General features: G+C 37.4%; 1 long non-coding RNA gene across 1 annotated transcript; it reads right to left on the bottom strand.

The window, feature by feature from the left end:
* Positions 1–9,376: 9,376 nt before the first annotated feature.
* LOC121142169 lies at positions 9,377–23,315 on the bottom strand. The gene is made up of 4 exons (XR_005879144.1): positions 23,275–23,315; positions 11,534–11,600; positions 10,090–10,181; positions 9,377–9,678 (listed from the first exon to the last, which is right to left on the bottom strand). It is a non-coding gene; the product is annotated as an uncharacterized LOC121142169 (long non-coding RNA).
* Positions 23,316–23,533: the final 218 nt, after the last annotated feature.

The raw sequence follows: 23,533 nt of genomic DNA, 5'->3' as shown, positions 1-23,533 counted from the left end.
GTACAAAAACTGAAGCAAACATACCCTGGCCATCATGTGTCATTCAGTAATAGGTGATTCAGGAAAGTGCAGGAAATAGGGGATGAACTGGGAAGGGTTAAGATGAGGATGTTATACCCAATTATTGTCTACCACACAGGACACACTGAAATGCTGTAACCCCAAGGGGAAATTACCAAACATGTCAATCAGATGCAAAGTGAACAACCGGTTAAAGGGACCTGGAATCTTCCTTATTTGATTAACTAATAGGAAATCATGGTTTACAAAAATAAAAAAAGTTCCTATACAGGTCCCTAAAGTACATAATGGTGATTTTCACTAAGAAAGATGCAGGAAGAAATATTTGATTGTTCATGAAACCCGCTAAATATTCCCTTCATCACTTAGCATTTAGTATTAACCCTTTACACCAAAGTTATTTTGTTTGAACAATAGGTGATTTCATTCTCTTGGTTTGGACCTTTGCTGATATTTTAGGGTTAAATGAGTATAAATTCAAGTCAAATAAATGAAATGAAATAAAAACAAGTCATAAAATTATAAATATGTAAACAAAAAACTAAAATAAGAAAATTACTTGCTTAAATACATTAAAAATTTCAAATTATCACAAGAAGAAATCAAAGAGAACTATTTTAAGTAACATAGGAAAACTTTCCAAATGTAGGAAAACAAATTCATTACTAAGGAATAAAACTTAGAGCATAACTTAATAAAAAGTGGCAAGGTGATATAAGAAGAGGGGAAATTATAAGGTTAAAGTGAGGCTATTGTTAAATATAACATATAATAAATGGTGACATCAAAAGTTTGTACAATGAACCAGGTAACAAAACTGTGTATTCCTATTTAAGTGAATAGAAAAGAGAGGAGTCATGAATACAATGTTAGGAATAGGTTTAAAGTCATAATTATAGAAAACTGGTATTTGGAAACAGTACATATATAACTTTGTTTCTAAAAGCTTGAGAACCTACATGTAATATGCACATTTCTAGAAATGTATAATTTAATATCCAGTGAGAAAATGATAGCATAAAGAATGGCAATCTTACCAAAAGCAATCTACAGATTCAGTGAAATCCCTATCACAATCCCAGCACAATTCTTCAGAGACATTGAAAGGACAATTCTCTGCTTTATATGCAAAAACAAAAGACCCAGGATAGCCAAAACAGCCCTGTACAGTAAAGAAACTTCCAGAGGCAACACCATCCCTGACTTCAAGCTCTATTATAGTGCTATAGTAATGAAAACAACTTAGTATTGGCACAAAAATAGACAGGTAGACCAATGGAATCCAATTGAAGACCCTGATATTAACTCTCATACCTATGAACAACTGATCTTTGACAAAGAAGCTAAAACTATACAATGGAAAAAAGAAAGCATCTTCAACAAATGGTGCTAGCATAACTGGAGACTGGGCTTTGTAATCAGCTTCATGAGCTCAAAATGTGCTTGAACAAATTTCTACAGAATATCTCTGAAAATGTTGTAAACTCTTTGAGACAGTCTTTTCCTTGAAACTTTGAGGTAAGAATAGTTCCCAACGTCAATGTTTTAAAAACAAAAAACATTTGGAATATTAAATCAGCCTTTTAACTAATGTAAACATCAAATCACTAATTTAAAAATCTTTCTAAACAGGAAAATACTAGCTATAACACAACACATTATTCATAAGTTGTACCACACACAACAGCAAGAATAATTTAAATGTATATATTTTTGAGTCTCATAGGTAACAAAGAAACAAAGACATTTCCAATTCAGAAGTTAAAAGAATATTAGAATGAGAATGGAAAAGTTACACACTAATCAATCTTCTTCACTGTAAAAATACTCAGAAGAATGTTAACAAATTGATTCAGAAATGTAGAAATAGATAAGTTGTCATCATTATAAAATAAAATGACAATATTATTTTGTTACTGAATTAATCCATTTGGAATAAAATCGTAAAACACTAAACAAAATAGCAAACACAATTATTGCAATAAATGTACATAAGTTATGGACTCAGTTCATTAGACTGAAATCGTGAGGGAATATATTTAGAAGAGGAAGGCACATAGTTTTAGATATAGTAAGCCACCGCCATTGTCATATATGCCAAAAATTTAAAACATTTTTCTTAAAACCAGCCAGAGGTAAAAGAAGACTGTTACCTCTGCATTATTACAGGTTCTTGACATCAGTAGAAGAACAAACATAGAAAACATCCAAAGAAAATTAGAAGGGAAAGAAAGAAAGTTATTATCTACCTATTTGTAATTACTTCATTACCTATAAGTAAACCTGAAAACAAATGTCACAGAAAATACAAGAATCTTAAACAAATAATTAAATGAAATAGTGGAATTTAGCAATGTGGTTAGAAATCAATACCAAATGTGTTAGCAAAGTATTAATTTTTACCAGAATCTAAGACACACAGATTTCAGGAGCTCCAAAATGAGGTACCTAGGTATATAAATATGTATGACTCAAACAGTTATGTGACATTATCCAAAGCTGCTAAAGAAAGTTTAAATATATGGGAGTTACCATACTGATGCCTCAAATGTCTCCACATTCATAATGATGTCAATTCTCCCAAAATAATCTATAAATTTAATGTGATTCAAATTAAAATGCCAGCATGTTTATATAGCAGTTGACAGTCTACTTTAAAATTTGGTTGGGAATGTAAAAATGTCAAGGATAGTTAAACATTCTCAAGGGGAAAAATAAGGTAAGGAAGACTTGTTCAAATATTTCTCAAGACTTACAATTAAGTTATGCCAAGAATGATGTTAATATAAAGCTAGAAAAGTTGAACAATTAGAAGAATGTTGGTGTAAAAAATTAGGTTATGACACATGAAAATAGGGGAAAATAAACAAATGGTTGTAAGATAGATAACAGGTAATGTTGAAAATAAATAGGCAATTGATACATTCCAAACAACAAAGCAATCTTAATTTCACCCATATTAACTAAAAATAAATAAATTAAAACACAACAGTCAAAATTAAACTAAAAGGAGAGAACCCCAATGCCATTCCTCTAAAATCAGGAATGAGACAAGGCTGTCCACTCTCTCCATACCTCTTCATTATTGTTCTTGAAGTTCTAGCTAGAGCAATAAGACAACAAAAGAAGATCAAGGGGATACAAATTGGACAAGATACAAATTGCAGATGAATGACCTGAAAAATTCTACAAGGGAACACCTACAGCTAATGAACCTCTTCAGCAAAGTGACAGGACACAAGGTTAACTCAAAAAATTCAGTAGCCCTACTATATACAGGTGATAAATGGTCTGAGAAAGAAATCAGAGAAACACCACCCTTTACAATTGCCACTAACAACATACAATACTTTGGGGTAATGCTAGCTGAACAAATAAGAGACCTCTATAATAAGAACTTTGAGTCTTTAAAGAAAGAAATTAAAGAAGACACCAGAAAATAGAAAATCTCCCATGCTCTTGGATAGGTAGGATCAACACAGTAAAAATGGCAATCTTGACAAAAGCAATCTACAGATTCGATGCAACCATCATCAAAATTCTAGCACAGTTTTTCACAGACTCTGAAAGAACAAGTCTCAACTTTATATGGAAAAACAAAAGACTCAGGATAGCCAAAACAACCCAGTATAATAAAGGAACTTCCAGAGGTATCAACATACCTAACTTCAAGCTCTATTATAGAGCTATACTCCTGAAAACAGCTTGGTACTGGCACAAAAATAAACAGGTACACCAATGAATTGAAAACCCTGATATAGACCCACACACCTAAGAATACCTGATTTTTGACAACGGAAAATTACACAATGGAAAAAAGAAAGCATCTTCAACAAATCCTGCTGGCATAACTGGATGCTGGCATGTAGAAGACTGCAAATAGGTCCATGTCTATCACCATGCACAAAACTTAAGTCCAAATGGATCAAAGACCTCAACATAAATCCAGCCACATTGAACCTCTTTGAAAAATAAGTAGGAATTACCCTTGAACTAATTGGTACACGAGATTGGTTCCTGAACATAACACAAGTAGCACAGACACTGAGATGGACAATGAATAAATGTTACCTATTGAAAATGAGAAGTTTCTGTAAGGCAAAGGATATAGTTAATATGATATAACAGCAACCCACAGAATGGGAAAACGTATTCACCAACCCCACATCTGACAGAGGGCTGGTCTAAAAAATTTACAAAGAACTCAAGAAGCTAGTGTCATAAACACCAAATAATCCAATTAAAAAGTGGAGTACAGAACTAAATAGAGAATTCTCAATAAAGGTTTCTAAAATGGCTGATTGACACTTAAGAAAGTTCTCACCATACTTAGCCATCAGGGAAATGCAAGTCAAAACAAGTATGAGATAGCAACTTAATCCTGTCAGAATGGCTAAAATCAAAAACACCATTGACAGTTTGTGCTTGAGATTATGTGGAGAAAAGACAACACTCCTCCACTGTTGATGGGAATGCCAATTCATACAGTCACTTTGGAAATCAGTATGGAGTTTCCTCAGGAAAATAGGAATCAGTCTACCACATGATCCAGCAATTCCAGTCTTAGGTATATACTCATAAGATGCACATTCAAACAACAAGATCATCTGTTAAACTATGTTTATAGCAGCATTATTTGTAATAGCCAGAACTTGGAAGCAACCCAGATGCTCCTCAACTGAAGAATAGATGGAAAAAAATGTGGTACATTTACACAATGGAGTATACTCAACAGGGAAAAAACAATGGAATCTTGAAATTCTCAAACAAATGGATGGGTCTAGAAGAAACCATCATGAGTGAGGTAAACCAGTCACAAAAGACAAACATGGTATGTACTCACTCATATATGGATTTTAGACACAGAGCAAAGTATTACCACCCTACAGTCCATGCCACCAGAGGAGCTAGGAAACAAGGATGACCCTAAGAGAGACAGACATGGTACCCTGAAGAAGGGGAAAGGGAGAAGATCTCCTGAGCTAAATGGGGGAGGGGAGTGGGAGTTAGGATAAAGAAAAGGGGAGAAGAAGTTGGGAGAGGAGGACATGAGAGAGCAGGAAGATTGAGTCAGTAGAAGAATAGAGGAAAGCAAGAAAGATATACTACAATAGAGCAAGCCATTATAGGTTTAAAGAGAAATCTGACACTAAGGAAATGTCCACAGATCTACAAGGATGACCCCAGCTAACACTTTAAGCAACAGTGAGAGGCTACCTTAGATGCCCTTCTCCAATAATGTGATTGATGACTACCTTATATGCCATCCTAGTGTCTTCATCCAGTGGCTCATAGAAGCAGAAGCAGACACCCACAGCCAAACACTGAGATGAACTCCTGGAATCCAGTTGCAAAGAAAGAGGAGTGATGAGCAAAAGGGACAAGACCAGGATGGAGAAACCTGCAGAAACAGCTGACCTGAACAAGGGGGAGCTCATGAACCCATGACTGATAGCTTGGAAACCAGTACAGGAGTGATCCAAACCCCCTGGACATGGATGTCAGTTTGGAGGTCTGGGCAATCTGTGGGGCCTCTGGTAGTAATCAGTAGTTATCCCTAGTACATTAAAGGATTTTGGGAGCCCACTCCTCATAGGGGGATGGTCTCTCAGCCCAGACACATGGCAGAGAATCTAAACCCTGCTCCAAATGATAGGACTGACTTTGAAGATCCCTCATGGAAGGCCTCACCCTTCCTAGGGAGCAGAAAGGGGATGGGATAGAGGGTTCATGGGGGGCAGGGGAAGAGGGGACAGAGAGGGTACTGTGATTGGCATGTGAAACAAGCTTGTTTCTAATTTAAATTATAAAAAGGAAAAAAAACAGAAAAGCATGTTTGAAGATGTTAGTTGTTGGCCTTAGGACAAAGAACTAAGTTATATGGCATAATCAATGTAAAAACTATGCTGGCTTCCTGAAATATAACCAGGTGTGAACCTTAAGACCCGCAATTCTCATGGAATTTATATATTTTTCCTTATGTCTCTCTCACCCAGCACCCCCACGCCACCCCACCCACACGGTATTGAGTGCTGGGCTTGTTGAATTTGCCGCAGCTTTTTAAAGATAACATTCAAGACAGGGAAACCCGTGTGTGAATGCTGGTAGTGCTTACTTAGAACTTGCGTGGCAGTGGAGACACTGTTTTCACAATACATCCAGTACAGTTCTTCATCCCTTCACTCTGAGTTTCCGGAGAACACGGCACTGGCATGTGTTATGAACCTGTTGGTTGAACTCACAGCCTTGCTATTTTACTGTGTGTATAATCTTAGGTCATCTAGTGCAATCTCCACTGCACATCAAATGGGACACAGGGACTCCCCCCCCTCAGAGCTTTTCCATTATGCCGCAGCTTCACGGCAGTATTTTCCCCACAACATGTAGGACATCAGAAAAATCTTAATTTTCTCAGACAGGTACAGCGGCAAATGCCCATAATCCCTACACTTGAGGAGGCCGATGAAGGGGGATCGTAAGTGGCTGTGTAGCCTAGGCTAAACTATGGGACCCTGAAAAGCACCAAAGCAAGACAGGAGAAAATCAAAAGAGAAGAAAATGAAATTATCTTAATTATGCATAGGCTTACTTCTGGTTCTCCTGATTTTTAACCCTCTGGGAGTCACAGGTGATGGATGAGTCCCTGTTGATACAACTGCACCTTGAGAACAGACTAACACTTCAGACTTAATAACTTGTAAGACTGATAAATAAAAAGCATACAAGCAGATACCTGGTGCAAAGTCTGTGCTGGATACATGATACCTATGGGTGCTTTTGCTTATGTTCAGACAAGGGAGAGTTAGCAATTGTTTGTTTAGTCAAAGTACAGTCTCAGTTGTGTGATTAGATTCCAAGAACTGTCTCCAGAGTCAGCCAGGATCCCACATTATCCATGCTCAGCAATGCCATCCTGTCTCTTTCTCTCCCCAATCACTTGTAACACCCCTTCCTGTTTGTGTCCCGCCTGACAGCCACCTCCAATAGTCCAGCGTGGGTTAGGCTCCTCTGTGTGGAGACTGGCAGGAAAGTTGTTTATCTGCTCCACATTCTTCTTTGTAAACTTCATCCGTGACCCAGAAACAGGGGACAGTAGTAGCTAAGAATGCCTATAATTAAACCAGTCAATTCGATATGCCACCCCACTTTAGGAAAAAACTACTTGAAAGACCTAACGGACTATTTGTCTGAATTAACTGATCAGCTAAGAAAGATCTGGCCATCATATGGGGCCTGAAACACTATAATTTTCAAAACACTTTCACATACATGATTTTAATTAATTCATGGTATTGTGATAAAGAAATAATTCCCAAAGCTGTCGTCACTAGAAATAGCCCAAGTCATCATCTCCTTCAGTTTTTTTCCTACCATAATGATGGTGGTAATGGCACTGAAGTACTGATTTGAATTATCTCATCCCTTTGCAGGAAAATTAATATAGTTTTTAAATTAACTTTAAAATTGACTTTGACCAGACAATGTTTCTGCCTCAGTAATATTGTAACCTGTGTCAATCACCGAGATGCAAGATATTCTATCCTATCTGGGGGTGGATTTTAAAATGATATCCTCTGAATATTGTTTAAATTAAATATGGAAAGAAAATGTAAATTATAAAATGTTAAATACGAAGATGCACTGACATACATTGGCAGTTGTCACCCATGTGTTATCTCCTATCTGGAGACAGGGAAAAGGCACAGATCTTGCACAGTGTTCGGCAAACTCTGATACAAAGCTTGACATGTGCTAAAATGTCAACGCCACCAACGTCAGTCACTAGTTCTCTCCTTGGAAGTGTATTCTGCTCTCATTTTTCAGAGCAGTGTTCTTTCCAGATACAGCTTTGAAAGTTCCAGAAGGTATTCAGAAGCAAAAGAGATATACTAATTTCCCCCAGTAATTTATTGCATGGTTTTGTGGCATAATTTCAGAAAGATAGAGGTAGTTAGATATTTACAGGCACTTTTAAGTTTTCAAGACAGGGTGTTACTATTTAAAGTGTTGGCTGTCCTGGAACTCACTATGTACACGAGGCTGGCCCTGAACTCACAAATGCTGGGATTAAGTATGTGTACTACTTGGCCTGAACTAACAAAAAATCTTTTAGCAATGTGTTACACCAGCAATATTTCCATGAAAGAGGAAACAAGCTTCAGTTAGAGACAAGTCCCAGGTTGAACCATGTAATCTTGGGTGCCTGGAACGTGAATCAGTGGGGTAGCATCTGTGTTCTGTACTGGTCTAAGCTTGTTACCGGGAGCTTCAAGTGGTCTTCAAGATGTCAAGCAATTTCAAACTACTAGTGTTTGAATCATAGATATTAACATAGTAAGAAAGTGTCTATTTTCTCAGATTGTTCCTATCTGGGTGATAAAGTACACCCTCACTTTATTGGTGAATTGCATCACATCTAAGGGTTTAAGTGTTAAAGAATATCACCTGAATAATACAAGTACAAACAGATACCTCTGTTACAGTGGCGTGTTTGCCTGTTCAGTTGTTGCTTATGAGCCTTCCTAGAGCCATGCTGCCTCTGCATGCAAACATGCTCACATGCTCTCTCTCGCTCACAAACACACACAAGACACATGCTCTCAATTGCTCGCATACACACACTCACACACACATGCTCTCCCATTCTTTCTCTCTCTCTCTCTCAAACACACACACACATGCTCTCTCTCCCTCACACACACATTCACACACACATGCTCTCTCACTCACACACACACTAAAACACACATGCTCTCTCTCGCTCACACTCACACATGCTCTCACTTGCTCACACACACACACTCACACATACATGCTCTCTCTCTCTCTCTCTCTCTCTCTCACACACACACACACACACCATATTATAAAGATTTCAGGGATGTCCATGTCCTTTCAATCACTTCTTCATGATACCCTTGCTTGGTACAAAGCACCAGTTCAGTTAGTAGCACTGAAAAACTTAAGAACTATGTGTTATTTTAATTAGAGGGCATGGAATGTGCCAGACACTTTGCATAAAGAGAGGAACATTCATTCATTCACTCACTTTAAAAAATCCGGTGTTAAACTTAAATTTAAAAAAGGGTATTAAGGTAGATTTTACATTGTTTTATGGAGCCCAAACGAGGCTTAACATCTTCATCAGCTTTGTAGCCTATATAAGTGGAATCTGCCAAAATGAACCACAGCGTCTGCAGGAAACATTTCATTTCCTGTGGTTGCATGAGAGGAGCAGCGTCTCTCTGAGCCTGTGTAAGCAGCGCAGCTCACATCAAAAATGAACTCCAGCAGCATTGAACTTCGCCGCCACTGTCATTGTGAAAGGCCTCCAGGTGCTCAGCTCTCAGCTGCTTTCAGGTAGGAAATTGTTGAGGCCTTTCAGACATATTTAGAAACAGAGGGCCAATAAATCCATCTGCAACCTCAAAGACGTATCTGTCTGTTGCAGACTGACAAGCCTTTGTTTTGCTTCTCTCTGCTCTGCATCATCCTGAGGCACTGATGGCTGCTAATAATTGGGACATAGAAATAATCACAGAAGAGACACAAACGGCATTTTATATTAGAGGATCCCCATCACATGGCCCTGGGCGTCATTTTTCTCATCTCCGCTGACACGTGTCACTTTACACAATATGTTGTTTTCAAATACACCTGTCAGAAAGTATCAGACCAAATTGATATTAGTTAGTATTCCGATGGTCCACTTGTTCCATCAAGGGAGAATGGAAACAACATATTAAAAGGGCAAACTCCTAACAAAACCAAACCAAAAAACAAACAAACAACATGTCTTTTTTAATGCATGCTTATTTACCATACTTACATTATTGTATACTTGAACTTTTGAATAGTCTATGAAATTTTGGATAATCATCTGTACAATCAAGTTGGTAGTGATTTCATCTTTCGGGAAAACCAGAGTTTTATCCCTAATTGCAAGTGTGCTGTCTTTCCGGATATAATTATGAAAGAAAGACTGGAAGAGGAGGGAAGGGAGGAGGGGGAGCAGGAAGAGAGGACTTTCTAAAGATTGTCACTGTGAATAGATAATCAGGTCCTTACTCTGTCTTTTCTTTGGTATGTCCTCCAGGTTACACGGACGTTTCACTCTCCGATTGTGTTTTGAAGCACCATGCTCCCAGCACTTTCATGACCTGAGAAATCCACAGAAAAACGCTTATCTTTTGGCTTAAAGGCTATACATTTGTCAAACATCTTGTTCATTTCTTGAGAATCCCTCAGCAACTTAGAATGCCTCATTACAAATCTGGGAAATGGGGCTGCAGGGATGGCTCAGTGGTTGAGAGCACTGGCTGCTCTTCCAGAGGAGCTGGCATTCAATTCCCAGCACCCAGACAATAGCTCCCAACTGTCTGTGACTCCAGTTCCGGGATACCTGATGCCCTCAGGCCGATATACATGCAGCCAAAACATCAATGAACATACATAAAAATATTCTTTTAGAAAATCTGGAAAAAAAACAATAGAGGTTTACCAGTTAAATTTTGTATTGGTGGGCAGTTAAAAAAAAACAACTTTCCATTTAAATAAACATGTAAACAAAGTAGCCCATCTTTGAATTTCTTCTTAGTTATGGCAGATTTATAACATATTAGCTGATCCCAAAACTACAATTAAAGCAAAATAAAAATATCCACTAAAGAGATGCAGAGATCTACCATTTCATTAAAGACAATGACAAGGGATTCAGGACTCAGTGTCTCTCTGATTTATGTTAAGATTTTCTTCTTTATGGTCTGCGCAGAATAAACCAGTGGAATGGGCAAAGTTGGGTGTGATTGGGTTCTGCTTTGAAGTGCTTTTGGAGACAGACCATAATATGTCAGTGAGCTCAACACAGTGCCCACTTTTCTGCAGAGCATACATATGCCTATCCAGGTTTTAGGTTCTCACAGCAGAGTAAGTGTTTATATGTCTGGCTTCATCTGACTACTCATTCAGCATTGACATGAAGAATGCAGTGGCCTACTTTGAGTTCTACTTAGTAGCAAAAGCACACCTACGAACCCACAAGTGGTCAGGATACAGTGTATTTCAGCTAGAAAATAAAGAGCCCCTTTGCAGGACATTTGACTATGAAACACACAGAAAGTCAAAGCACAGAAGGGTGGGAGGTCAAAGGATGCCTGAAGACTCACTTTCAGGACAGCCCGCAGAATGCTACCCACTGTGGTCCCAGTGTGGAGGGAGTAACAAGGAAGTTACATTGTATTACTGGAACCACATTCAAAGCTACAGATGCATTTTTTTCTATGAACAAAGTTCTGACCACGGGTTTGGCTTTAAGTGTAAACCAAGAGTTTCTCCATTTAACAAAATCTGGCATCTCTAGCAAGATGAATAGTTTCTTCTTTACTTTTCCTGCAGCTGGAACAGGAAAATTCCCACAATTTCTGGTGAAGCCTTACTCCCCTCCTGTCTTATTGGTCAGTGTTTAGTTAGATGCCCCTCATAGTCCTAATATCCACAGAGAAGGGAGACTCACCATGAGTACGCTGTTCATAGCAATCATTTGGGGGCAAATCAACCTCAACACACAGTAAAAACAGATACTGAAAGAAAATAAAAACAGAAGACAAGCACTGAGTTAGAACAAAAGCAAACAGAATCATTTTATGTTGAAAATCTATCACCTCTTCAAAGCCTTTTAGAAGGTATATAAATTATTCTATTTTTGAGTCAACTTTTCTGTGCCTCTTTGAAACAAAACTCTGTGAATATGAATTAAATTTAGCATGTTCTTACCAACTTCTAATGATTCCCTCACATCCTGGTTGCTAGGCAGCACTCCAAACTCCAGCCCTTTTCTGATTTTTCACTTTATATTACAACCTGCTAGACCATGTCTGATCTCCTTGAAGCCTTGCCCATTAATATTTAGAATAAAAGCATCAATAGTTATGATAGTCTTTTTCCAGGTTCATGCCATCCTTGATTAATCAGAAATTCAGTAAACATACTAAAGCTATTTACTTTAGGCCAGTAAAAGACGGTTTGTGGTATATATTTCCTCAGACTCCTCTTTTTCTGATTTGCATGCTGATTCCTTCCCCAGGTCAGTAATGCCTGCAAGAAGTCACTCACTACAGTACCTATGATGTTTTTGGTGGTCATTAACTGAGTTTTCCTGCAACTGCTATTATTGCCAGGAACATCTTGAGAGTTCTATGCATTGAAAGCAGTCTTTTATTATTGCAGTTCTCCTAGTGAACTCAGTAAACAAAGGTGTACACTTTAACATTTTTAAAGATAAATTTTATTTGTAGTTTTTGCATAGGTGTGTCTCTGTGTACAGGTGTGGATGGGTACCTGAAAACACCAAAAGAGAGTAGGATTGGCTTGAGCTCTAGCCATAGACAGTTCTGAGCTATTCAATCTGGGTGCTTTTAGCTCATGTACTTTTAAAGTACAGATCTTTATGAAAAATAGACACAGTTTATCACAAGCCAGATGACTAAAACATCATGTTATTTCTTAACTCCATAGTTTCATTTGATTAGCAATAGCAGCACTGTTCTTTGTATGTTCTGGCTTTCACACAACAATAAGTTGGAATCAATTCAGGCCTGAGTTCTCATCTAAGAAACAGGGTAGTTCTATAGACTCACATAGCCATGGGTAAGCCTAATTCTTTGTGACTGTAAGACTCAAAGTTATCTTCTTCAGTAATACTCGAAAAGTGTCTCTGCCTTAAGAAAACCAAGTAACAATGAAAAATTCACATGACTAGGTAATTCCTACCCAGAAAAAGTTCCTTTTACATTAATTTAAACACAACTGTTATGCCAATAATGAAAATGCTATCCCACCCTGTCTATTTCTTGTCACATGTGGTGACATGATAAAAGGTATATATAACAGAGCAAGGGAAACTGGAAAAATCTAGCCTCCCACAAAAGGTATCCCTCATTCTCTCTCTGTTTTAAATCTTTATGTTAGGAAACTGGGATAGGTATCCACTTGTGAACGTTAAATTTGGAAGACATAATTGTAAGGAGATTAGACAAAGACAATATTATGAATAGTAACAACAAAGGGATACAACAACTCAGCAGAGGAGTTGTATCGATCCAGTATGAGAAAGAAAAAGAAATACAGGTCATGCCTTGTAGAATGAGCTATGTATTAGTAACTGAAAGCCTTCAAAAACAAGTAAAAGTTGATGGAATCAAAAGAAAAAATATGGAAGTATTCCAAGTCATGGTGATACACCAAAGCAAGATTTTAAAAGATTTCTGGCAACTTCTCAAGTGTTATAATTTATGACTGAGGACAGAAATACAAACAAGAAGAACTGGAGAGACGTTATGCTGAGAATACGGAATGCCATGCTATAACTGTGAAGGGGAAGAAGCTTGAGAGTCTTAGGAAGGGGGATCAGTATGTTATGTCACCTTGATGGGCATATGAAAGATACCATCGCAAGGAAAGGATGATGTCCCAATGGCATACTATAATACCCAGACCAGCCCTGAAAAAGTGGTGGTCAGAGTATTATCAGACAGAAGAAGAAATCGTAGAGAATCATTATAAATGGGGTAGGGGAATGACAGTTCTCTGTTTGACTGCTGGAATTCTTGGAAGAGTCCAAGTAAGTGCCCCTCTTAATAAGTAGATCCTCAGTGTGTATAAGAAGTTGAAAAGGAGTAAAGGAGATTTACCAGATTAGGGATGGAGGAGAAGTGATTCACTTCATTTTGGAATATGACCTTGAGGTCAGTTTGAAATAAACAACCAACAATACAATAGGTAGTTTTATTTATAAATGAAGGCATGAGCATACACATGCGCGTGCACACACACACACACACACACACACACACACACACACACAATCTGAAGCACTGGAGAGAACCCATGGATCTTAATTTAGAGTCTAAAGCATATAAATATGAGCTAATACACATTAAATTGCCCAAGAATGATACAAGATGCAGCTACTATGATATGGCAATGAGTGAATGAAACGGGCAAGAAGGAACAGGATGCTTCAAAGCCATTAGAAAGGTAATAGTCTAATAATGAGGGAGAGTCAGATAGAGTGGGGTCGCCAGTGTCACAAAGGAACATCAATAGCACTATTAAAGACTACAGTAGAATAAGGTGAAGACCAGAAGTTCTTAGTCATTAGCTATGGTAATTGGGCCATTGAGTGTCTTTATTAAAGTAATTTAATTGCGTATTGGAAAAAGAAAACCACTTAAAGTTGTCTGATCTATGACTGAAAGTGACAAAAGAGAGATATAAACATTGACTCTTCTTCAAGAAACCCACTCAAAGAATAAAGAAGTTTAAATTGTAGATAATACAACAATTTTAAGAAAAATAAGGATTATCATGGAATATGTTTGGTTTTATTTAATGAATATACAGAAAGATACTTTAAGATAGTAAAATGAGAGTTTATGTGAGATATCATTAAAGAATCCAAGTACAACACAAGAATTTGATCTAGAACTGAAAGAAAGATCAAATGAGAGAGTGTTATAGTTATGATTTGTCTTGGATGGTGGAATTCAACCCAAGTTGCTAGAGTTAGTTAAGTTTAATTAAAATTAAAGTAAGATCATGGATACTTGATTAGATATCTTCCAGAAGAATTTAGAGAAAAGCTATGGAGAAGATATGATAATTCTCTGAAGACAATGGTGTCTAAAATAGTTAATGTCTTACAAGTGTGAACAAACAAAAACATATATATTGTTATTAAACATAAGACAGATCAATTGGTCTCGAGTTAGCATTTGAGGCTGCAGACTTAAAATGAATCCTGTCTCAGGGGGTACGTTCTTCTTCAATGGCATGCTGTCTTGTCAGCCTGGGAGTGAAACCTGAACAGGGATGGAGCTGAACTGAGTGGAGACTTCAAGATTCAGTGCACTTCTCTGATTGCACATTCAAATGAAATATTGAAGTTGGCACCAGTTTAGCTGCTAGTATTTGAAAGAATCCAGTTTTAATTGTTAGATACAAAGAAAAAATTTAAGTTGATTACTACCCCTTCATGCATTTGTTTCTCTTATGCATACCTGGGATTTCTCTATTTCACTCAGGCTCCAAACACACCATAGAAGTTCAGAAAACCTTCACTTTCCTTTAATCCAACATATCCATTTCTTAAGGTAAAACTCTTCATATACAATCTCCCTCTTACTTCAGTTATGGGATATCTAATATCTAGAAACTTTGAGGTGGGTTGGTTTCATTGCAGTTCCCACTGAAAAAAGCAGGCTTAAAATACAGCTAAGATCATTATTTAAATATCAAAAACTTCGGGAGCATTGCTTCCTTGCATATTTTAAAAACAAATATTCACTAATTATTCATTACAAATAAAATACATAGAACTAGTTGTGGTGGTGCACATCTATAATCCTAGAATGTATGAGCCAGCCTGCTACACACAGCAAATTCTAGGCAATGCTATAGGGAGATTCTGTATTAGAGCACCAAAGCTAAATTAATTAACGTAGAGTGGTGCCGTATTTTAAAGATAAGTGGTATCATATTTCATAAACTATGCAAGTTTTTTAGTAAAAGTACAATTTAAGTGGCAATAAAATTCAAAAACTTAAATTGCTCAGACAGCAATTTAACAAATTATGTGAAACACAGGCAAGCATTTAAAAAGATCTAAAGACAAACTGATGTGTGAAACCAAAAGATGCATTAAAATTCAAAAGTATTTTTCAAAGGAAAAAGTGCTATATTTCCTGAAGACATAGCTCCAGATTCAATACTTACTGTGTGTGCATAGCTGCTACAATATACAAGAACCAACTGAGCAGAAGACTCACAAAAGGAAACACATTTTTGCTCCATTATTAATTCAAGGGTGATCATAAAGCTAAGAAAAATTGTAAAACCTCCTAGAAGAAATCTTCGCACTCTTGAAGTCAATAAGTATTAATCAGAATATAAATACACATAGCAAAAGAGAAACCATGAGGTAGAATGTATCAAAATTAAAATATTTTTCTCTTTACTTGATAACATTAAGAAACAAAAGGCACGTTACATGTGATGGAAAAGTTTCTCCATAAACTGTCTATTAAAATACGTATATTTGCACCATGCTCTGACCAACTGAAGTTACCAGTTTTGTTTAGTCAAATTCTGGTGTGTTGATTTTTTGTTTGCGTATTTGCTTGCTTTTTTTGTTATATTACCTAATTTCAATGTATTAATATCTCTTAGAAGCCTGTTTATTTTCTAATGAGAGACAGACATGGGGTAGATCTTGATGGAAAGTATCTGGGGAGGGGTTGGGAGTGGATGAAGAAAATCCATAATCAGAATGAATTATGTAAGAAAAAAATATATTTTCAACAAAGAAAAGTAGAAGAAAATATGATCAGTGATTTCACCCAAATGAGGTAAAAAATATATAAACAGATGGATCCTATTACATTGAAAGGACATATACTAAATATATGAATAACAGTCACCTCCTAGGGTTTGCTTTTCCCAGTAAAACAAACAAACAATTTGAATTAGACTGATTAATAACCTGAAGTCATGACTTTATACTTGATAGCAGAGATTTAAGAGATTTGTTACATTAAGTTAGGGAAAGGGTGGAGGGTGATTTTTGACTGCAGGAAGAAAAGAAAAGTGATTTAAGTTACATAGCAAATATGAGATTGCTTGTTGTTGATGGTTAGGAAGCCTACACCCCCGCTGTGGAAAAATCGTTTTGTACACTATGGATATGTATTATTCTCATTGATTAGTAAAGATCTGACTTGCTCATATCTAGGCCGGATTTTGGGGGCAAAGGAATGCTGGGAAGAAGGAGGGCAGTGGAGTCTGAGGTGTTTGAGGACACACTATGACACTAAGAGCTAACAGGATGGGATGTCTGTACAGGAGGTAAATGAGCCTTGGGGCAGCACACAGATTAACAGAAATAGGTTGATTTAAGTTATAAAGAACTGAAAACAAGTTTAAGCTGTCAGTGAGCACTTACAATCAACAATAAGTTCTGAGTGGTTATTCAGGAGTGGCTTCCAGGACACAGAGAAACTGAAACTACAATCATGCACTCTTTAAATTCATGAGGTGTCTAAGTTCTATTGACAAACATTTCTTGTCGGATGTTTCTTTGGGCCACCAGTTCACAAATAGCAGCAAGGAGATTCATTATTAATTAGGAAACCTCGGCCTTAGCTTAGACTCTTATAACTTAAATTAATCTGTTTATTTTAATCTACATTCTGCCATGTGGCTGGTTGTCTCATCTTTCCATGCTGCCCATGCTCCTTCCACCATGCCTGGCTGGTGACTGCCGTCTCCCCAGAGTTCTCTCTCTCTGCCTGGAAGTCCTACTTATACCGCCTGCCAAGCTATTGGCCATTCAGCTTTGTATTACACCCATCATAGCAACACATTTTATACCCTGTACAAATATCACACAGCAAGCATTCTCTAAAACTGCTCTATTAACTGATCAAACTTAGAATGAAAGGCAAAGTTCTTATCAGACTTCACAAGTTCTCTGACTGCTATTTTGTTTGAGCTCCTTCTAGAACAGTCTTTTCATTCCTCCTCATATACCTGGACCTTGGTAGGGAGAGAGCTACGTACCCATAGGCTGAACATGCCCATTTGGGTGTGATCGCAGGTCCCTAGAATTTATGTGGGATAGAAGAGTTAGGGGGAGGAGATTCTTTCTCTTTGGGTTCCAGTTTCAGCCTGGAGAGCAGCATGTGGACCTTTGGTTCTCGGCTCTCTTGGCTTCTCACGTAAGTGATTCTCCCTCAATAGAATATTGTGGGAAATCCCTATGTTGTATAGCTTAGCATTTCTTCATTAGACCTGACTTTCACAAATACCGGAGCCTTCCATTGCACAGACTCAGCATCTTTCCTAATGCAGTTTACAAGAAAGAGGAGCCTGAGCACTGAGCTGTGATGGAGTCCCGCCCTCCCGAGGCGCCAGGTATTCCAGCACTTCAGAAAAGTTGCATAATTCCCATGAAAAATTGGGTTTTGTTTCTGTTTTGAGTAAGAAAAGTCCAACTGGAATCCCCTATAAGCATTTATTCTGCTGTATGTGGAATGCCATGGTTCAAATTCATGGCATTCTCATAGGAATTTCTGCTTTCTTTTCAGCTAAATAAGGCATTTTTCTACCCGTTTGCTACCCAATGCCTTGATCTCCTTCTAAGATATCGCCAAAAACACCTTTATTGGGGGACCTTCTTCTATAACCTCTCCAATTTATCTACAACTATCTTATTCCCTGGCCTTACACCTAGAACATACTGAGACCTCAAGTATTTTAACTAAGATGTGCATCTGATGCAGCTGTATTTTCATGTACAGAACACATCAATGCATTCTAGTGAGAAGTTAGAAAGCATTTTTGAGTGTCATATTGCATTATAACTTTTTTCCACACTGTTTTAACTAGTTGATATTAAAGACATTAAACAACATCGCTTCAGTTTTCTGTAACCTTGTCCGTTATCCTAGCTCTTCCTCTTTCAGTTCCCCCTGGTTAAATGAGAATGGTACCAATAGTTCTTTCATTGAACTGTGCCCACAAATGAATTCACATAGATGAGCAAAGCTTGCAATAGAGCCCTGCAAACAGGAAATGCTCATTAGATATGAAATATATTTATATTAAGTAATTTGCTACAATATAATTGTATCTTTGGGGGAAGAGTTCTTAAATTATAAATAAACTTGTAATATAGTTGTTCTTGAAATGTGATTTCTAAAAACACCATTGGCATAGGAAGGAAAAAACCTTGAATAATTCTTAAATCTCAATTTTCTGTTTTCCTTCTAAAACAGTTAACCAATATTTGGTGTGCTCCAATTTCTTTAAAACTTAAGATAAATGTGTAACAATGAGCCAAATGCTTACTTTTGTTTACTGACTCCTAGCAGTTTGAATTGTGAAGCTATAACAATGTTGGAAGTAAGTAAATACCAAATTTATCTATTAAAAAACCGGCCTACTATTATGGATTTTAATAACACAAAACAGCTTAGGTTTTCATAAAATGAACTTGGAAATGTTACTTATTTACTCTAGTAGCACTTTTCTTGGTTTAATTAAGCATCACAAATACCATCTGTTTTCAAAGTTTGCAGTGATTCATAAATTAATAACGTTAATTATAGCAGGAGAAAAGTAATAATGAAACATTCATAATTATTACAGGCTATATTATGCAGTGCAAAACGCAGCCTCTGTTCTCCTTTGAATGTTGTTCACTCCAGCAACGTCCTTGCCATTGGCTTTTCCTATTCTAAAGCTTAAAGTCTTCATATTTCATTCATCTTCCATTTTATCATTCACTGGTCCCACTAGTCCTGATTCTGTACCCAGACTGTGTGATTCCAATGGAACGTGGGCTCAGAGTCTGTTCAGAAGAACATATGTCTAAGGTGAAGTTTCGATCTGTCAAGTTATCATTGGCAGCCAAATAAGCCACTGAATCATTTAATACATATTGTAACGGTACTTACATTAGACCTAATTTCATGCCCATGCCTGTGACATTCAGTAAGGCGAACAGCCTCTCGTCTGTCCTCTCAACTACCCCATAGCTATAAGCGTAGTTGTTTCTGAGATCAACACAGTCCTGCAAGCAAAGTATTTGTACCTACGCTTCCTTCTGTTCCTATGAAAGGAGATGTTTCTGTGATGCAGCTAAGCCCTGGATGGAGCGACAGCAGAGGTCTGGCTTGCAAGGGACATATGTTTGAGGGCTTTTTTAATGTCACTATAACACATACTCTAAAGTGGGTGTTTGTAAGAGCAGAAATGTCTCCTTTTACAATTCTACCAAGTTAATGTCAAAAATGACAATTTTATTGTATCTGAAGCTACTAGAGGAAACTTGTGTGCATGCAAGCTTATACTTAACTCCTGATTATGCTGGAGACATTTATAAGTTCTTGATTATAGATGCACTATCTTTTTTTCCAGAGTCTGTTTAATTGTAAAAGAAACCTTCCTTTTCATATTATCACCCGTCATATTGGGTACAGCCCAACATAACCTCACTGTAACTAATGGCATATCTGATTTCTCAACAAGGAGAACTTTAGGGTCCCAAGTGGAAGCTAATACGAGGAATGATGAATATTCAGCTAGCAATAAAAACAAATCCACATATAGAGTAATGGAAAATTAAGAGACTATCCTAGTGAGAACATTCTTCTATTTCTTCTAATTAATTCAGGTAACATCAGACAGTCTAAGGATTTATGATAGGATGCTAGAGTGATTCCTTTTAATTTTTTACTCATTTTATTTTGAATTTATGGATATTTTGTCTTCTTGTATGTCTCTGAAACATTCGCATGACTACAGCACATGCAAGACAGAAAGAGGATGTTCAACCCTTAGAACTGAAGTTACAGACAGTTGGGTGAAGTCATATGGGTCACTGATAGTCTATCCCAGGTCTTTTGGAAAAGAATCCATGCCCTTAAGCACTGAGCCATCTCTCCAGCTGAGTAAGGGCTCATTTTGTCACATTGACACAACTAGAGTCACCCAGAGAAAGAATCAGTGAGAGACCATCTGGATCAGGTTGGTCTGCAGTCATGTCTGTGAAGAAATGCCTTGATTGTTTTATTGTTCTATGAAGAACTAGCCTAAAGCTGTAAAACATCCTTTTCTGTATCTAGACTACTGTATGACACTGGAAAACTCGGACTGCATACTCAGCATGCATGCAGGTCTTTTCTTCGCTGTAGACATGTGACTGGCTTCTCCAAATTCTTGACTTTCCTGCAATGGCATACTGTAACCTGGGATTCTAAGCTAAGACAAACCTTTCTTCTCTTAAACTGTTTATTGTCATAGTATTTTATTAAAACAACAGAAATGAAAGGAGGACAAAGTGGATTGAAGTTGGATTCTAGTCCCAGAAAAGCTAAAGTTTAAGGAACAGAAATATTAGATGAATTTTGATTCAAAGGAAAAAATAACCTCTGCTTTTCCTCCCGTGTTTTCATTGCCTTCTTTTTATATTTACAATGTTCACATTTAACAATTTTTATGTTTGAATAAAGAATACAATAGCAAACAATGTCCTTGCCTGTTCCCTTGGTTGTGAACATTTAAACTTTAGTAAGGTTTAGGCTCTATAGTGCTAATTCATAATCACTTGAAACACAAACAAATTATCAAGTTCCAGACCTATGCTAGGAGGTCCAATTCCTATGCCCTAAATGTCTTTGTCAGTAAATTTCTGATTATGTTCTTTTCAAAGCATGATATCTAATCAAAGTATGCTCATAGGGCTCTTCGGGCAAAACAGAAACAGGTGAAAACATGCAACTTCTTTCTAATAGAAATGTCTTGTTTTTTGTTGTTAAAACAGGTGGATTATTGAGTTCTTAGTCACAGTTAGATAAGAAAGAACTCAGGCTGCATTATAGCAGAATAGAAAAACTAGAGAAAGCCATAGTGCACTGAATACCCAAAAAAACATTTTGAAGATTTGAAACATAAATGATTTGCTTATGTTCGGGAGATATGTTCAACCTAACTTAAACATTGGACAATGTGTACAGTTAATAAAACATCATGTTATCTATTAATATGCATGTTTATATTTTATGTATCAATAAAAATACATTTGCTTAAATTTTTAAAAATGTAAGGCTGCTTCTGGGAAAATTATAAGGTCCATGTTGATGACCACTAACTGGGATTTGGAACATTTTTATAAGGGTTTCTGTGAAACTGCTCTTGCTTATATACTTGAATTTCTGTTTTTCATCCTTGATCATATATCTTAAGAAACTCTCTGTGCTATTTAGCTTTTCTGACAACTTGATGAAAGCTAGGATCATCAGGGAAGATGAAACCTTAACTTGGAAAATGCCTCCATCAGGCTGGTCTGTAGTCAATTCTACTGGGCATTTTCTTGATTAATGATTGATGACTTGAGTTTTGGCTACCACTGACAGTTGGTTATGAGTTGTGTAAGAAAATGTTCTAAGCAAACCATGGAGAGCAAGTAAGTAAGTGTGGTCCTTCATGGCCTCTGTTTCTGTTCCTTTCTGAAAGTCTCTCGATGGACTGTAACCAATATGTAATGCATAGAAACCCGTTTCTCACCAAGATCCTTTAGTAAGGGTCTATATCACAGCAACCAAAAGCAAACTAGGAAAGGCTACATACACACCAGTGTACCTGAGGGCTGTGAAATGATGATAGCACTATAAACAGAGGAAAGACAGGGTTTGTTTCTGTGGGCTCCATCTATATGATGATCATTGAAATGATAGCACTATAAACAGAGGAAAGACAGGGTTTGTTTCTGTGGGCTTCATCTACATGATGATCATTTCCTAGTGTCTTATCAAACATGCAGTTTCTAAATGTTCTCAACAGCAATCCAAGAAATGTAAAAATAAGTAAAACTTTAAAATTTTTTAAAAATTAGAATCTTCAGACCAATTTTCAAATTTTCTCTTATCAATTACATATATTATTCAGTACTGTTTCAATGAACTTATTTTGTCCTTTTTTGTTTACTTTTAATTAGAAGCAAGCTTGTTTCACATGTCAACCTCAGTTCCCTCTCCCTCCCCTCCTCCCGTGGCCCCGACTAACCCCCTATCCCGTCCCCTTTCTGCTTCCCAAGGAAGATGAGACCTTCCATGGGTGATCTTCAAAGTCTGTCATATCATTTGGAGGTTGGCCTAGGCCCTCCCCCTTGTGTCTAGGCTGAGAGAGTATCCCCCTATGTGTAATGGGCTCCCAAAATCCATTTGTATGCTAGGGATAAACACTGGTCTACTACCAGAAGAGCCATAGATTGCCGAGGCCTCCTCACTGACACCCATGTTCAAGGAGACTGGATCAGTCCTTTACTGATTTCTGAGGTATCAGTCTGGGGTCCATGTCTCCCCCTTATTCAGGTCAGCTGTTTCTGTGGGTTTCACCAGCCTGGTCTTGACTCCTGTACTCATCACTCCTCCCTCTATGCAACTGGATTTCTAGGAGTTCGGTTAAGTGTTTAGTTGTGGGTGTCTGCTTCTGCTTCCATGAGCTACTGGGTGAAGGTTCTAGGATGGCATATAAGGTAGTCATCAATCTCATTACCAGGGAAGGGCATTTAGGGTAGCCTCTCCACTATTGCTTAGATTGTTAGTTGATGTCATCATTTTAGATCTCTGGAAAATTCCCTAGTGTCAGACTTCTCTTCAAACTCATAATGGCTCCCTCTATTATGATATGTCTTACCTTGCTCTCCTGTATTCTTCCCCCAACTCAGCCTTCCTGCTTCCCCATGTCCTCTTCTCTCCTCCTTTTCTGTAGGAGGAAGTCTGATGCCGCCATTAAACATGTGACTTATTAGAGGCGCATACAGATGAGGTAATAAAAGGGCGGTTTACCACACCGCTAACCACACCCACTTTAGGCAGGACTAAAGACGTATACGGCTGGACTTAAAGATGTATACGTACGTAGGCGGAACTACGTCACTAGCCAGGCCCACTTT

Source organism: Mesocricetus auratus, unplaced genomic scaffold, assembly GCF_017639785.1.
Source record: "Mesocricetus auratus isolate SY011 unplaced genomic scaffold, BCM_Maur_2.0 Super-Scaffold_100009, whole genome shotgun sequence".
In the NCBI taxonomy this organism is placed as follows: domain Eukaryota; kingdom Metazoa; phylum Chordata; class Mammalia; order Rodentia; family Cricetidae; genus Mesocricetus; species Mesocricetus auratus.
The sequence above is the reverse complement of the archived record's forward strand: the minus strand, read 5'-3'. Positions and strand labels throughout refer to the sequence as shown.